This window comes from Podarcis liolepis (assembly GCF_965112155.1).
Source record: "Podarcis liolepis genome assembly, chromosome: 1".
NCBI classification, from domain to species: domain Eukaryota; kingdom Metazoa; phylum Chordata; class Lepidosauria; order Squamata; family Lacertidae; genus Podarcis; species Podarcis liolepis.
This window is the reverse complement of record NC_139554.1, coordinates 100,628,352-100,645,345: the sequence shown is the minus strand read 5'-3', so window position 1 is coordinate 100,645,345 and position 16,994 is coordinate 100,628,352. Positions and strand designations below refer to the sequence as shown.

At 43.0% G+C, this 16,994-nt stretch overlaps 1 long non-coding RNA gene across 1 annotated transcript in view; it reads right to left on the bottom strand.

Moving 5' to 3' along the window:
• LOC310703268 overlaps positions 1–16,994 on the bottom strand; it is a 50,899-nt gene that overhangs the window by 19,898 nt on the left and 14,007 nt on the right. The window contains exon 3 of the long non-coding RNA XR_014524049.1: positions 7,948–8,115. This is a non-coding gene — a long non-coding RNA (uncharacterized lncRNA). The remainder of the gene's footprint in view (positions 1–7,947; positions 8,116–16,994) is intronic.

The following is a 16,994-nucleotide window of genomic DNA, read 5'->3' as shown; positions in this document are numbered from 1 at the left end:
GGCCTTCCGGCAGTTCCTTCATTGCGAGAAGTGAGGTTACAGGGAACCAGACAGAGGGCCTTCTCGGTAGTGGCACCCACCCTGTGGAACACCCTCCCTTCAGATGTGAAGGAAATAAGCAGCTATCCTATCTTTAAAAGACATCTGAAGGCAGACCTGTTCAGGGATGTTTTGAATATTTAATGCTGTATTGTTTTTAACACTTGATTGGGAGCCGCCCAGAGTGGCTGGGGAGACTCAGTCAGATGGGTGGGGTATAAATAATAAATTATTATTATTCTTTCTTTCTTTCTTTCTTTCTTTCTTTCTTTCTTTCTTTCTTTCTTTCTTTCTGCAATGCAGATTCCATAGACAAACCATGAAATGCATATGAACCCAAGAACATGTCTTGTTCATAGCAAACGTCCACACTGCAGCACAAAATCTGCCTTGCGACTGAATTGACAGAGCTTACTATCTATGTTTCTCCTGAGAGAAATGCTGGTCCTCAGGGGATAGCATACTCCTTCACCTCCACCAAATTTCCCTTTCTGCCCCCACCGCCCGGGCCTACGCTTCACAGAGCTTTCCTGTAAACACAATGTCTAGGTACTTCCTCTTCCCCCAAACATCCTCAGTGAGTGAGAGAGGCTGACAAACACCATGACAGTGCAATAGTGCCAATAGCCTGGGTGAAAGTTGGCCTGTAGGTACTTCTGGCACGGTATATCTGTATCTCTTGTCTCTAGTGGCAACCATTTCTCCTCAGAGGGAGAAAAACAGGGCAGAACTAGACTTTATGAGAGTTGGGGGACAGCTGAACTCACCTCTCCGCCCTCCACCACCACTTTCTCGTGACATCCAGTTAAACACAACTAGTGGCATGACAACATTGTGCTGCTGCGTTGCCTAGCTCCCAGTGCCAACAGTCAGCAACGGGAGGAGAGGCACTCACTGTATGATGCGTATCGCTCAGACATTTCGACACCTCCTTTGGCTGCCAGCTTGTTTCTTGGCCCAAGTCAAGATAACAGTGCTAAGCAGTTTGGGTCCAGGAACCTCAAGGGACTGCTTCGCCTACACTCCAGTCTACATCTGAGTCTTTCCTAACTGTTCCCCCATCTTCAGAAGCAAGGCACTTCCTCACAGTTTCAGTGCCACAGTAATAGAATTTCCTCTCAGAGGAGGCTCATCCAGAAGACTCCCTGCCTATCTCTCAACAGGCAGAGAAAGCCTGGCTCTTGAAGAAAGCCCTTTGTGTTATTCTACTACAGCACTGCAGTTTTAATGTATTTTTTCCTGCTACTTTTGTGTGTTTTATGTGGCTTTATTATCGCATAAGGTTTTATTCTCTTCTGAGTTTGTTTGTAAGTCCCCTTAGGGGTATGGGTGGGGAAGAAGAAGAGGAAGAAGAAGAGTTTGGATTAGATATCCCGCTTTATCACTACCTGAAGGAGTCTCAAAGTGGCTAACATTCTCCTTTCCCTTCTTCCCCCACAACAAACACTCTGTGAGGTGAGTGGGGCTGAGAGACTTCAAAGAAGTGTGACTGGCCCAAGGTCACCCAGCAGCTGCATGTGGAGGAGCAGAGACGCGAACCCAGTTCCCCAGATTACAAGTCTATCGCTCTTAACCACTACACCACACTTTGGCCCTCCAGGTGTTACTGAATTACAGCTCCAAGCACCCTTGACTGTGGACCTTGCTGGCTGGGGCTGTTGGGAGTTGTAGTTCAGCAACATCTGGTGCACCACAGCTTCACTCTCTACCCTAGGGGAACTTTTGGGGCTAAATGTTCAAGTATGACATGCAGCTAATAGATATGTAAATAACAACAGCTCCTTGTTTCTCATAATGTATTGTTCTTTGCTTATAAGCAGTAACATATGAGAGCCAGTGTGGTGTAGCGATTAAGAGCTGGAGATCAGGGTTCAAATCCCCCATGAAGCTTGCTGGGTGAGCTTGGACAAGTCACTGAGTCTCGGCTTAACCTCCCTCCAGGGAGACTGAATGAGAACAGGGAGAGCTACATATGGACTAAAATGGCGTGTGTCTAGCTGGCCATCCCATCATCTGATTAGAAAGGATCATCAGGTGAGGAAAGGCCAATTTCCAAAATCCAGCTCTCCTGGGGAGCAGGGAAGGCTTGATTTTTTAAAAAAGGTGTGGCAGGCCAGAGATTCCCTATGGCTGTCTCAGTAAAAGGGCTGTGGTCAGTGTTGACTTGGGTACCAAACACTTTTCAATAACCTCCTATACAAAATTAAAGTACCACTTGAATATGTATTTGCACTCTACGGTCTTTTCTAAAAGGCCTTTGGCTCCTTTTTTGCATATATTACTAATTTGAATATGTTTAGGGGCTTTTTTTAGGATTATGCCTGTTAACTGCCTTAAGTCTCTTTATAAAAATAGGTGGGAGAGAACTTTTTTAAAAATCAATAAAATAAACCAAGGACTTCCTGACTCACAGCTCATATGCTTAATTATTACTTGATCCCAGATTTCTGCTGCTGGTATTAATTTTTTTTTTTTTTTAAAGCCACACAGTACATTGTTGTAAACAGAGCAAAGCATTAGCCTCTTAGAGAATCCACACTGCGCAGGCTGGATCCTGCCCCTTCCCTCACTCTGTACAAATGCACTTGAGTGCTTTGTTTTTCTACTTCTGTCCTCAACACATATTCAAGTGCTGGCTTTCTAAACCATCACAGACACTGGATGGTTTTGAAAACATCTTTGGCAGTTACATTGTGTGGTTTGCCATCGCTTCTGGATCAGTGACCATGACTTCTGTTTTCTCTCCTGCCAGCAAACCCACTACCCATCTAAACCCACCACTCCATCTCTCACTGCACCTTGCAGTCAAGCCCTCAAACCGCCTAGTTTTTCATGTGGTCAGCGTTGCGTCTTCCTTATGCTTCTGAGGCTTTCGTTCCTTTCCATGCGCTGCACTAGGGCATGTTGCCTGTCAAGGCATGGCGCATTAAGCTGGCTGTAAACGAGTAGGATAACTGTTTCTGAAAGCTTTTTCAAAACCTGAACCCTGAATAACTTTCCACCAATGAAGCCATGTGTGCCCACCCACAGTACGCAGGCACACACTTACTCATTTTGTGTATTTTAGAACATCTAGACCGACTTTCTGCCATATAGCACTCAAGGCAGATTCCAAGTGGAAATTATATATAAACTCACAATCAGCCAGCTGAGAAATTCTTAAGGTCCTGTTGTCATATTGCTCTTAACCAGTGCTTTTTTTCTGGGGGGGGGGGGCAGACCCCTAAACATTTTGTGAATTTTTGTACTTTTGTCCATTTACTGAATTTATTTTTCCCAATATGAACTATAAAATTGTGGTTTTCTTGAGTCAAAATGAGAGTACCCCTAAACATTTTTTTTAGAAAAAAGAATTGCTCTTACCATGGAAAACCTTACCTCCTTAAGCTCTTAATTTAAACACAAGAATTGTTTCTCTCTTTTTTTGAATCAGGAAAGAACTGAGGCAATTCTCATTTAAAGAAATCACTTAAAGAAAAATAAACTTAAAATATTTGCAGCATGTGACATTATCTTGTCCTTTGGGATAGATCCAGCCAGCTGCCTTTTTTCCTGCCATGAGGTATATTTTATTCTGCACCAAAAATTTTTCCATTCAGTTTTGATGTTGAGAAAAAGTAGACCTTTCAGATTGTTTTTTTTTGGGGGGGGAGGGTAATTATTAAGAACGCTTGCTTTTTCTAGGTTGTTCATAGCTTCTCTCTCTATCTGCCCCACACTCCTGCTCCAGCACAATTCCCAGTCTTTTTCTTCAACAAATTCATTCCAGCAAATCAGGATTCATACAGTGAATGTGATGCCTTGGAACACTATGTAGCTTGTCAGATGTGGAGGATCTGCTGACGTCACTGAGGACAGTTGCTATCAGGAATAGTTCATCAGCTGTCCTTGCCTCCTATCTTAATGCAAGCTCTGTTAAGACTAGAGCTGGAGGTTAAATTAGATTTGGTTCACATTTAAAGGCAAACTTGCAGAATTTACACTTACTGGAAGACAATGCACACGGAAACAGAATTGTCCTTTGAAATCCGCACTTCTCCGAATTTTGTAATGTGGTTTTCCAGCCAGATAATGTATACATATGCATATAATAGTGCAAAGTGTATGCTTGTATAAATTCATATACAGCTGAAGGCAATATCCAAAACTGCATTATATATGGAGAAATTCCTCGCAAAAAAAGATAATTTGGCTACAGTGTGTACAAAAATTAGGAGAAATATGCACTCAAACGAATTTTCAGGAGCGCGTTAAAAAAAAAAAGACTGGGAAAATGGAAAACGGAGCAAAACCCAAATTGACACATTCCTATGTGAGACCACTTGGACTTTGCTGCCCCCTTTGGCTCTAGCCTCCAAGTAGTCACAGTAAAAGAAAACAGGAAGAAGTTGCTTCAAGATTGGTCCAGAGCCCATACAGTATTCAAATCTCTTGGGGTGTACCTTGATTGAATCTGTTTGCTCCTGCTTCTAATACCTTTGCCCCGCTCTATCTTGATTCTTGAAAATCCAGTCTGCTCAGTTTACTTGCATGCCTTTAGCTTTACCCGACAGAGCAATTTTCCAGCTTGCCCCTGAACCCGTTCACAAACACACATGCACACCTGCCCAGGTGCAAGCAATCTTGCACTTAGGTGATGTCTTGTGATTGACAGTTTCTGAAGCTTTAACTTTCTTGCTCATTTATTTGTATTCATTTGGAGCACTGCCAAATGACATGACTCAAAAATCATCCAGTCATCTTAGGATGGGAGACGGTCAGCAATTTTATCTTAGTACTACATTCAGGTACCTTGTGGTATAGCCACTCTGTCAACCATTTTATTTATTTCCTCGCTAAAGTTCAACATTTAATTTCTAACACAGGTTACTTACAGCAATAAAACGTACAACATTTAAAATGACAAGTTGAAAGATACAAATTTTTTAGAGCCATGAATTAGTAGACATATATGTCAGTGACTTTGAAAGTGCCAACTTTTTCATATTTATAGATATATTATTGAAATGTTAAAAAATGAACTGAAGAAAGAGAAGGGAACTAAGAACTACATATAATGAATCAAAGATACTTAACAAGACATGTTCAGACACCTTAGTGCACATCTCTTTTATTGCATTACATTAATCAAATTCTGCGGAAGACATCCATCTCAGAAAAGTGTCACCAGGATATGCTAGGGAAAAAACATTTTTTGGAGGTTGGGGGAGACTGGCCTATCAGCTACATTGTCTTAAATGATTGTCAGCACCACATTACCCAGAAATTAAGACGAAGTACGTCAAGTGCCTCAGAAGACTACCCTGAAGCTAACATTCTGTGGGAAAACATAATTTAATTGGAGCAAGATAATGTGGCCTCGGTTATTTTACTCACAGAGAAAGTATGGTTTGGGGTGTTTCCATCTCACTCCCCCTTGGTATATGGCGTTAGTGAGAAATGTGCATAGCTCAATCCATAGAGCTACTTTCAAGAATAATTTTTTTTATTATTATTAACCGACCAATCACATCAAATCAAACCAAATTACATAAATTCCAAATTACACAGCCGAATTTTAAATTTTTGTTGGGGGTACCCATATTTCAAGTTCCGAAGGGGATCCAATCAACTTCTTGCTTCTTACTGCTGTCTTAATGTCCACAAATCTAACCTTATGATGTTCACAGTACTAGCCAATCCTTTCTTATTGTTTTTCCACATCTCTTGTTATTTTCATATATTTTTCCTTTCTCTTTGTGACCTCTGATAGTCTCCACAAGCTGGTTAGAACAGTTTGTAATCCTGCGTGGATATTTTTTTTTTTATCCAGTAGCCATATCCAGACGTTTTCCATATAACATCACTTCCATACATCAAAACAGTCTTAACGTCATTAATCTTCACCAATCTGCCTCCTTTCTCAAAACCTCTGAGGAGATTCACCAGGAATGCAGTCTGAAAACAAGTCCGTTCCTCCTCCTGGCTATAAATCTTTTGGCAAGATGGCGACTCCGAATTAATTGCTGCGCCATTCCAAAGCTCTTATTGATTCTCGATCTTCATAAAGCATACTTTTGGTTAAACTTTATCTCCACACAGACCTTAATCATCCTGCTTGGGTCAGTTCAACCGACGATTCTAATGAGGAGGGGTTCTTGTAAATCACATAGAAGGAAAGTAAAAAAGGTTCTCCCCCCCCATTCAGTCCCGTTGTCAACATACCCAACCTTTGGTGTATCTTCATCATAAAATATTCCTGTTTCTCCAACACGTCTTCTTCTTTCGCAGAGGTCACTTAAATTAGCAGACTTCACTCCCCTTCTTCACTTGAAATATGTGCATTTGCTTCTTTTGTAATTAATTATTCCAAATTGCTGCAGCTAGTGCGCGATCAGAGACAGCGTCCAGGAGAGCCAAGGTCCACACGGGGGCATTCTGCCTAGGGCCCTCACCCCCTTCTTTCGAATTAGGGGGTGATTTATGGGCACAGCAGGCAAGGGCAGTGTTCCCCATTTCCTTGGGGCAACAAGGGAGGCTGCGTACTCCCATAACAGCCTCTTAATTACCCCGTGTGGGTCGGAGAGATGGTATTGTCGGCCATCTTCCAATGCACCCCTAGTGCCCCCCCCCCATAGAGCTACTTTCAAAAGTAATCCTTCTCACACAGGGCTCGTGTGAAGGGTCAGCAGGACTGGTCATCTGCCAAAGGCTGAAACCCCAACAGAGAGCCCAGCATCAAGAGCCCCCTGGACCTGTTGCAATGAACAGTAGACTCACTAAGGGATGGTTCCCATGGAGTATGTATTGACAGTCCTCCAACAGCTAGAAGGAACGTGGATCTCACATGGCAAAAAATAATAATTCAGTTTTAATTCTCACCCATTTGTAGATTTCTTACATATTTAGGTACCAGGAGTTAACATTATTTGCTTCTGTCAAGGCATGATATGGTACAATTTTATCACTATTTACTAAAGTATTCTTCTTTGGAGAGGTAGCAATTCAACTTGAGAAAATAATGAGAAAGTATTGAACTACATGAGGGAGTCCAAGGTACTCCATACTGTCTGGACATAAGACATTGTCTGCACATAAAGAACCATGTAGGTATTTTAAAAAAGCAGTGCAGAGGCACAGCTGAAAGTCATGATATATCACTTTGGAGATACAAAGACCCTTGGAGGTTCTCTAATCACATGCACTTCAATTGTAAGGATTTTTGCAAAGTTACATAAAGTTCTTAAGCATTAGGGGAAAGTGCTATGCGAACGTTAAGTAGTCAAAAAAGTTCACGCTTATTTGGAAAATTTCTCACAGTAGTCCTGTAAATTAAGCCGTTATGGTGGACTCTGTACTATAGATGAGGGAATGAAGTTGAAAGGCACTTGCATTCCACTGAGTTAATGGAGGGGGTCAATTTTAAACAAGACTATTGCCACACTTCCTCTTAACATAGAGACACAGCATTGTTAATGACAGGCAGGGGAAGGTGACAGTATGGAGTGGAGAACGTTCTTCAAGCTAAGAGTCACATTCTCTTCTGAGAAACCTTCAAGGACCACAACATGCCAATGTTGCATTGGACCAGACCAGAGGCAAAAGTAGTTGGAGCATTGGGTATATGTCTGAACCACTGACTCGTTTCTACACACACTTCACTCTATGCTCCACCCACACAAGCTGGAAGCATCATCAGAGTTCAGGGACACATTCCTATGAGGCAAAACCATTCAAGAAGGGTGGAAAGCAGAAGTAATGAAGGGCGTATCTTGGGAAGGGGAGTGGTGGAAGGAAAATCCCAAGGACCAGGTAGAGTCTGAGGTTTCCCACCCCTGAAGTAGAGGCTCATAATCAACTTCATCACACACACTTCTGAGATTGTATCCATACTGGCAACTTCCAGAAATGTTGTATAATAGCACACACCTTCTCAGAATTGGAAGAAACCAAGGAGACTCAAATTCTGTATATGAAATAATGTCTGTGTGATAATGCAAGCTTCCTTGGAGGCTCCTTTTCTTGTTATTTGTTCCATCTCATGTCAGCCTGGATATCCTGGCATGCCTTCTGACCACCTCTGCTACCACAGCGATGCTGGAGAATGATTAAGGGAAAATTTGATTAACAACCATTATTTTTACATGATTCTACACATCGTTCCCCCTTCCCTTTCTGTTGTTTCATGTGTGATAATGTGAGCTTCCTCAGAGGTATGTTTACATCTAATCAGAACTCCCCACACATCAAGGGAACGTATCCCATGTGGTCTAACAACCAAAAAGGGGAGAGAATGAAGTGCTTCATTAAAAACCGTGGAATTAACCTGCTGCATGTTAAATCTTGGGTTGCAACAAAAGTCCCGGAAAAGGTGAAAATTAAAAGATGCCACCTAAAGAGCTCTGCAAAATCAGAAATAATTTAATTCTTTACCGAGAGCTCTCTAAAACAAGCCAAGACTAAGTGAGAAGAGCAGGATGCCATTCCAAAATTATCAGACAAAAAGAAAAGAAGATGTTTGGCTGAACTTCATTCATAAATGGTATATCCTTCCTGTCATTCACACCTTCAAGTGCACAAAGTGAACAACTGTAGTGACTAGGTCCAATGCATCAGCCCTTTGATACACATCTGTTTTAAAAGAGGTCACAGTGGTACCTCGGGTTAAGTACTTAATTCATTCCGGAGGTCCGTTCTTCACCTGAAACTGTTCTTAACCTGAAGCACCACTTTAGCTAATGGGGCCTCCTGCTGCTGCCGTGCCGCCGGAGCACAATTTCTGTTCTCATCCTGAAGCAAAGTTCTTAACCTGAAGCACTTTTTCTGGGCTAGAGGAGTCTGTAACCTGAAGCGTATGTAACCTGAAGTGTATGTAACCTGAGGTACCACTGTATATCAAAACCACAAACATTCGCCACTTCCAAAAAGAATCCAGAGAACTGTAGTTTGGCAAGGGTGCAGAGAATTACAACACAGGAAGTTGCCTTAGCACATAGAGACTAAGGGTGTAGTGGTAAGCTTTGAAGTGCGGGAGTCGTCCCCCAGTCACGCCCCAAGGCAGGTATCCTGATCCATTATTACACATGCATATACCTATCTACCAAAGAGCAGCAGTATACAGAAAAGTATTTGTATTAGCCTGGATGCAATCCAATACATACATTCTGTGGGTTAAGCTCCATTGAGCTCAGCGGTGCTTACTTCCAGTTGCATAGGTTTAAGTTGGAAAACACGAAAGATTTTCAGTCAGATGAAATAAAAACAGTCTTGCAAGGAAGTGTTATCATTTAAACTGCTAGAATGAAGTAAGAACGCCATCAAACAAAAGGAAAGAAGTATCCCGCCTCTGCTTATTTTTCTTCTTCTATGACTCCCTCTATGTTCTCACAAACAAATGTGAAAGCCTCATTATCACCTCAGTTGCTTGCCAGAACAAGGAGTGTCCATCAATTATACTCTGGCAGATGATGTCATCACTCCTGCTCTGATAAAAGTCCCATGATTCAGCCATCTAAGATAACTCTGCTGTGCCTCATTACTAGCCCTTCTCCCCCTACCCACTGACCCCTTTTCCTCTTCACAGTGGGTTGCAGTTTTGTTTCCTGCTCCTTCAAGAGAGGGGCAGCTTCATCAAGATGGCTGCATGAAGGTGTGCAAAAGAAGGACTCTGAAACAGCAGACTCCCTGCCCAACCTATGCTAATGGGTGTCAAAAGTCTATAGAGCTATAGGTGCAGAGGACACTCTACTCATAATCAGGAATGATTATGGCAGGAAAGGACTGATGGGTGTCCTGCACTGCTGCCACTTTAGCTTGGGTCTCAGATGTGAGAAGCAAGGGTCTACAGGATCTGTTATCCCATGGGTAGTCAAACTAAGGCCTGGGGACTGGATCTGGCCCAATTGCCTTCTCAATCTGGTCCAGGAATCAGCATGGTTTTACATGAGTAGAACGTGCCCATCTCTGGGTTATTTGTGGGGCATAGGAATTCACTCATTGTTTTTTTCAAAATATAGTCCTGCCCCACACTAGGTCTGTGGGACAGTGGACCAGCCCTCTGCTGAAAAAGTTTGCTGACCCCTGCATTATCCCCTCTATCTTATCTCTCTTCTGCCTTCAATTTTCTCTTCCTCTGCATCGCTATGGAACCTTTGGGCTGGTCCTCCTTTGCCAGTGGCTGGCTGATGATGATTTGGCCACATACTTGACAGAAACCCCGTCTCCTCTCCATTCCCCACCCCCCACACAGGAGAGGATGTAGCTCAGGCATAGGCAGACTTGGCCCTCCAGATGTTTTCAGACTACAACTCCCATCATCCCCAGCTAACAGGACCAGTGTTCAGGGATGATGGGAATTGTAATCCCAAAACATCTGGCGGGCCAAGTTTGCCTATGCCTGGTGTAGCTGCATTGCTACAGAAACAGAGACCCCCTGTATTCCTGCCCTCCCTCTCAGCCCACCTCAACTTTAGCTCCTATGCATCATTGTTCCAGCAGGCATCCACGTTCATCATGGTGTGTGGCCTTTTGCCTGGCGGTCTTCTCAGTTCAGATTGCTATTGTCAGACCCGCCCCCTGTTGCAAACATTCTACGCACATTTAATAAATACGCACAAGTCAAAGGAAGTATCACGCTAGCATAAGGCACTTTGTCTCCTACCTGTACATGCTCTTAGTTACATCAGCGAAGAGCAAGAGGCTGGAGGAAAAGCCTTTGTAGGCTGGTTAAGAGCGTCCTAAAGTAGGAGATGAACTTTATCTGTCTGTTCTGTTGAATCAAACCTCATGGACAGAACCATCCTTTTACTAAAGGAAAACATACTTTAAAATGATATTCCTGTCAGAGTCACTGTCATCGTGAGAGGCAGAGTATATTAAGGAGGGGGAACATTTCTGCTACAAGACTACATTTCAAAAGTATTACGTGGGAAATTCCATATTCAAAAGAAGCCACATTAGTTCCTTTAACAGTTCTTAAAGCAGCTATTTGATTATACAGACAGTGCTATATGTATCTCTAATTAAATGAATTTACCTTAAATTGTCTGATTTCCAGTGGTTCTTAATGAAACTTGACTTTCCTCTGTCCTAATCTGCCTCCTGAGACTCAAAATGGCAGCCTTCTGTCAAATTATTACAATTTTAAAATCATATTTAGCGAATTCCCTCTGTAATTGGATGCAGTGGTTAGGACAGCTTTCGTAATTACGCTGCAGTTTTCCTTTAAGACACACATATGAAAATTCTTTCTCTTCAAGCCCTTGGCACACTTGGAGTTACTGTTCCCACTCACAGCTGTCACTACCGTGCAAACTTAATAAATTCCATCTATGCATGACTTACTTAGCTAACCTCCATCCACCAGAGATATTCACATCCTGCTCAGGCAAAAAGGGGAGGGGAGGAAAGAAAAAAAGAGAAAGGACAACAGTAAACCTTCAAACAATGGATCTCACATTACAGTTTCACATAATAGGCTCACAGCTTTGTTCCTCAACTCAATAAGCATTTGCCAAGCAAAGAAGGACTTCCCTTAATAGCTGTTGAGAACTGTATTCTGTTCGGTTCAATCAGTTGTAAAAATGCAAACGATCACCATTAAGAAGTATAGCTTTCAGAAGGATAAGGATAATTTAAGATCTCAGCAAGAGAGGTCGACATCAGAGATACCCAGAGAGAGGTGCTTGGGGGAAGGAAGGGGACAAATGGATTCTGGTTGAGCGCTGCAGTGTTGCCTTCATACACAGGAACTTGTGTGGGACGCAACTCCATCTACTGAAATCTATAGGCCCTAGTGTACAGTTTGTGCAGGATGCAGCACTGCATCCAGCCCTGGACATAAGTGAGGCATGTCAGCATATGTGTGAACATGACACATGATACTCCAGTGGGGTGGCAGAGCCTTGTAGACTACAAAGTAGAAGAGTTTGGATTTGAAGAGTTTGGATTTGATATCCCACTTTATCGCTACCTGAAGGAGTCTCAAAGTGGCTAACATTCTCCTTTCCCTTCATCCCCCACAACAAACACTCTGTGAGGTGAATGAGGCTGAGAGACTTGAGAGAAGTGTGACTGGCCCAAGGTCACCCAGCAGCTGCATGTGGAGGAGCGGGGAATCAAACCCGGTTCCCCAGATCACGAGTCTCCTGCTCTTAACCATTACACCACACTGGCTCTACACTTTTGTAGACTACAAAATACCATGCCAGCCCCAAGCCAGCCCACTTTGTCCCTGCCTGCTCACTCATTCTCAAGTTGCATTCTAAGATCACATTAGGGTCAGGTAAATAATAATAATAATAATAATAATAATAATAATAATAATAATAATATATTTATCCCCCACTCATGTCCAGTAGTGATGTATGGAAGTGAGAGCTGGACCATAAAGAAGACTGATCGCCGAAGAATTGATGCTTTTGAATTATGGTGCTGGAGGAGACTCTTGAGAGTCCCATGGACTACAAGAAGATCAAACGTATCCATTCTTTAAGGAAATCAGCCCTGAGTGCTCACTGGAAGGACAGATCGTGAAGCTGAGGCTCCAATACTTTGGCCACCTCATGAGAAGAGAAGACTCCCTGGAAAAGACCCTGATGTTGAGAAAGATTGAGGGCACAAGGAGAAGGGGACGACAGAGGACGAGATGGTTGGACAGTGTTCTAGAAGCTACAAACATGAGTCTGACCAAACTGCGGGAGACAGTGGAAGACAGAAGTGCCTGGCGTGCTCTGGTCCATGGGGTCACGAAGAGTCGGACACGACTAAACGACTAAACAACAACACCCCACCCATGTGGCTGGGTTTCCCCAGCCACTCTGGGCGGCTTCCAACCAAATATTAAAACAATACAGCATTAAGCATTAAAAACTTCCTTAAACAGGACTGCCTTCAGATGTCTTCTAAAAGTTGACATCTGATGGGAGGGTGTTCCACAGGGGGGGCGCCACCACTGAGAAGGCCCTCTGCCTGATTCCCTATAACCTCACTTCTCGCAGGGAGGGAACCGCCAAAATGCCCTCGGCGCTGGACCTCAGTGTCCAGGCTGAACGATGGGGGTGGAGACGCTCCTTCAGGATTCCCCTCCCCCATCATCCAAACTGAGTAAGTTCCCTCACCTACCCTACACTGCTTCCATGGTGGGTGGTTGTTTGGCATTCGTCATGTAGGAATGGTGGACATTACTGAAATAGGAGGAGGACAGCGCTGTCAGCATCCACCTGAGGGCAGCAGGCTAGCTTAGGGAGCCTAGGACAGGCCCCATGACACATACAGGCCTGTCCTTCAGCACAGCATCTACTGCCTGAGGCAGCCACTTCACTTTGCTTAATGGTAGGGCTGGCTGTGGACAATTCTCTATAACCAGGACTCTAATTGTTATGAAGGTGAATCTCTACTGGATAACAGAGTGAGCTACAAAAACCCAGCTGGATTTCTTTTCTCCCCCTCATGGCAGCTGACATATTGCTCTGAGGTCTATTCAGCCATGTGTCGAAAGTCCCTCCGTACCTAATGGTTTCCGTGAGAGCAGAGGGCAGTCATTAGCATGCTGAGCATTAGCATTCAGCATCTTGCCAGATTCAAAATAATATCCCGTATTAAACAAACACTCCTGGCTGCCAGGTAAAATGCACATCATCCTGCATCAGCCATCTTCACAAGGTTTCTGGAGGCGGAAAAACAAAGTAGACTTCACTTTGCATTAGAAAAGGAGCGCACTGAAGCCTTTGCTACGAGCAACAGTAAAAATGCAGGATGCATCCATTTCCCTGAGAGCTTCCTGGCTACGACTCCTGCTCCTGTGAAATTGCTGTATTCTATACTTCCTTGTCTTTACCACCCAGGAGGATAGAAAAATTGGGCTGTAGTACAGGAAATGGGGAATTGCCTCCAGGGGAGAGTGTTGCAAACTGAATCCCTCTCTCAGGGTTTCTGAGCTGACTAGAGAAGGTGAAGAGGGCTTCGGAGAGATTTATTTGGGGAGGTCAGGAGGTCTCGTATGCTCAATTTGACCTCCTGAGCTGGATCCTCAACTGACAGCGTTGGAGCTGCATTGATTTACACCAGCTAAAGATCGGGCCCATTATGTTTTAATGCCTTGTCATTGCCTGCAGCCCTCCCTTGGTTCTATTTGGGTTTTTCTTCTGTGTGTAGCAGGGAAAAATGATAATGGGATAAACCCAGCACAAATTTTTGACCCCTCAAAAGGGCATAATTTTTAAAATATCACATGGATGTGGAAGGCTGGGGTGGGGGGCGAGTGTTTGCTCAGCAGCTGACTTTTCCATTTGAGTACTTTTGTAGGAATCTCCAGCATACTCGGAAATGAGCTATAGAAAACTATTAACAGTTCCAACAGCTCTACCCTTTCCTTTACCTGCCTAAGGTGTCCCTAATGAGGGTTGAAATGAGTTGAACCAACTGTCATGCAATATACATGTTATACATGCACACTCATGCAACTATAGCCATTTGTTGGCATTACTGTCATATGGTGGCACACCTCACGTTCCAAGAGAGAGATTTACATTAATAATAAATATTTCAGTATCTTAATAAAACAAGTAAAATTGCCTTTGTTAACCATGTTGAAATATTCACTTTTTTTAAAAAAAAAAATCCTTGTTTTATGTTACGTGCATGTTTGTTGTACATCACCGTGGGAAGGGTGATTTATAAATATCCTGATTAAATAAGTAAAATAAGACTCCTTGCTGCAAGTGCATAGGTGCACTACAATAGCCATATCGGGTCTATATATATTGCTCATAGTGACATAATCCACAAGCATCATGCTATAAAGTATGGACTTCTTTGAACAGAATTCTTTAAAAAAATGCATTCTGGCTTTCCTGATGAAGAAAGAAAAAGAAATTAATTGCACAGCAAGCCGTGAATGCAATTCTTATCATGAAGGTATATTTTATAACCAATCTTTCCTTAAGTTGCCATTTGTTATTGCATATTAATAACATTAAATTCCATTATATTCTCAATTTCCATTCGGAAAATGGATGTCATAAGAGCATCTATAAATTATTCACATCTTTACTAAATGAAGGGCCATCAAAAAATTGTCAGATGCAATCTATACTGTATATGACTTGTGACACAATTGACAATGTAACTAATATTTTTAATACTCTCTAGTTACTTCTTAATTAGGGGCGCTCAAATGTTTTACAGCACGTGTTCAAAGTTTAAAATGGAGAGATGGTCTTATGAATAACTTTTGGCCCGGTTCTCTAATCGCTTATGTGATGTGATGAGCTCAAAGGTTTGGCCCTTTGGTGGTTCAAAGCTCCCCAGGTCCAAATTCATAGAGTTTCAAAGTTGTACCCTTGTGTCCAAGTTCCATAGAGAAAGTCTGGGTAGAAGATAGCTTTGGATCTACTAGGAATGCTCTGGGTGACTCTCACTCTCACTCTCTGTTGTTTAAAAACTGCAGCAACAAAGGGCTTTCCTCATCTAAATTAGGCTCCTGAAAGCAAGAAATGTGGAAAGAAAACGCAGTGTGGATTTTTGCAAGTCGGTATTGTGAGCTCATTTCTGGTATCAAAAACAAAATGCTGGGCTGAGTGTGTACTTCAGTGCAAGCTGTTCCTTAATTGCAAGTGCACGTCCAGGACTCTAAGCCACAATCTTGCACTTGGGTCAGGTTGATGGACCTTGGGTGTTCTAGTTTAAACAACAACAACAACAACAATGGGAAGAAAACATTCTTTGACCAGAATGAGGGTCATGTGATTTTACTGAAGGCCTAGAAACTGCTCCAGCGCAGACATCTTTCTTAGGCAACTTTTCTCACACTTCTATGAGAAGAGAAAATATGTTATATTGCACAATGTGACATTATGGGAATAGCTGTGTTTTGTCAAACACACACCAAGACTACTGTTGTGGGCTGGGCATGTATAGCAACAGGATATGTTTACCAGAGATCCTAGGAGGGCTTTGGTTTTGTTTTTTGTTACGGACATCTAAGCTGCAACCAGTCGCTCACAGAAAAACTAAGGGCCTGGTCTCACACTGCCAAGAGGTTTTATCCATCTTTTCATAAAAGGAGGAGCCATCTGGGGAAAGATAAAGTACCAGCCCCTCCAACGGAGAAGAAGTTGGGCACAACTAAATGCAGGGTGGACATTTCTCCTACCTAGAACTCTCTACAGTCTTTCATTTCTTCTTAAGCTCCACCTCCATGAATATCTGTTTGATCAGGACAGTTTGCTCTGAGTTAGCTTCTTGGTTTTGGGTTCCTCATTCAGTCCTTCCTTCCTGGGCAGGGCAGGAGGAGAGCAAATGCCATGAAGGTGCACATGAACAGAAAACATCATGCCATAGCACGTTCCTTCGCTCTTGGCTCAAGCACTGGCCACAGATTCTGGAACCCATCAGTCACAAGTGAAACACAGATCCACCAGTTCCTGTTCGTCTGCCAGCAGTTGGTTGATCGGAAAAACAGCAAGATTGCAATAGTCCTCAGGGAAAGAAGAAGAAAAAACAATGCATGGCTGGTGAACTCCATTTATATGAGTAGGTCGCAAGCTGGACAGATCTGTTCTAGCTCATTCTGCCCTCAGTCTACAGCCCACTGATCGAGAAAACCCTTCTATCTTCTTCCACAGACTTGTTCCTCATATGTAGGCCTTATCTCTATTACAGGGTTAAACTAGTTTAATAGGCATTCCCTCCCTGCCCCCCTCCCCAAGAGTAATGGGAGCTGCAGCATGGAATCGGTAACAAAAAGTTCACCAGACCTCATTTCCCAGGATCCATGGGGTGTGGGGCATGTCGGTTAAAAGTAGTATTGCCATTCTAGATAGGCCTATAAAACACTGCCATCAACCCAACAAAATAGACCTGTATTTTGGCCAATCCTTAAGCAATGCAGGTTGAGGTACGGACTATACTTTCAAGTTCTTCTTTATAACCTCCCACCTTCTTTTCCCCGCTCAAAGTTTGAATTAATTTGACAT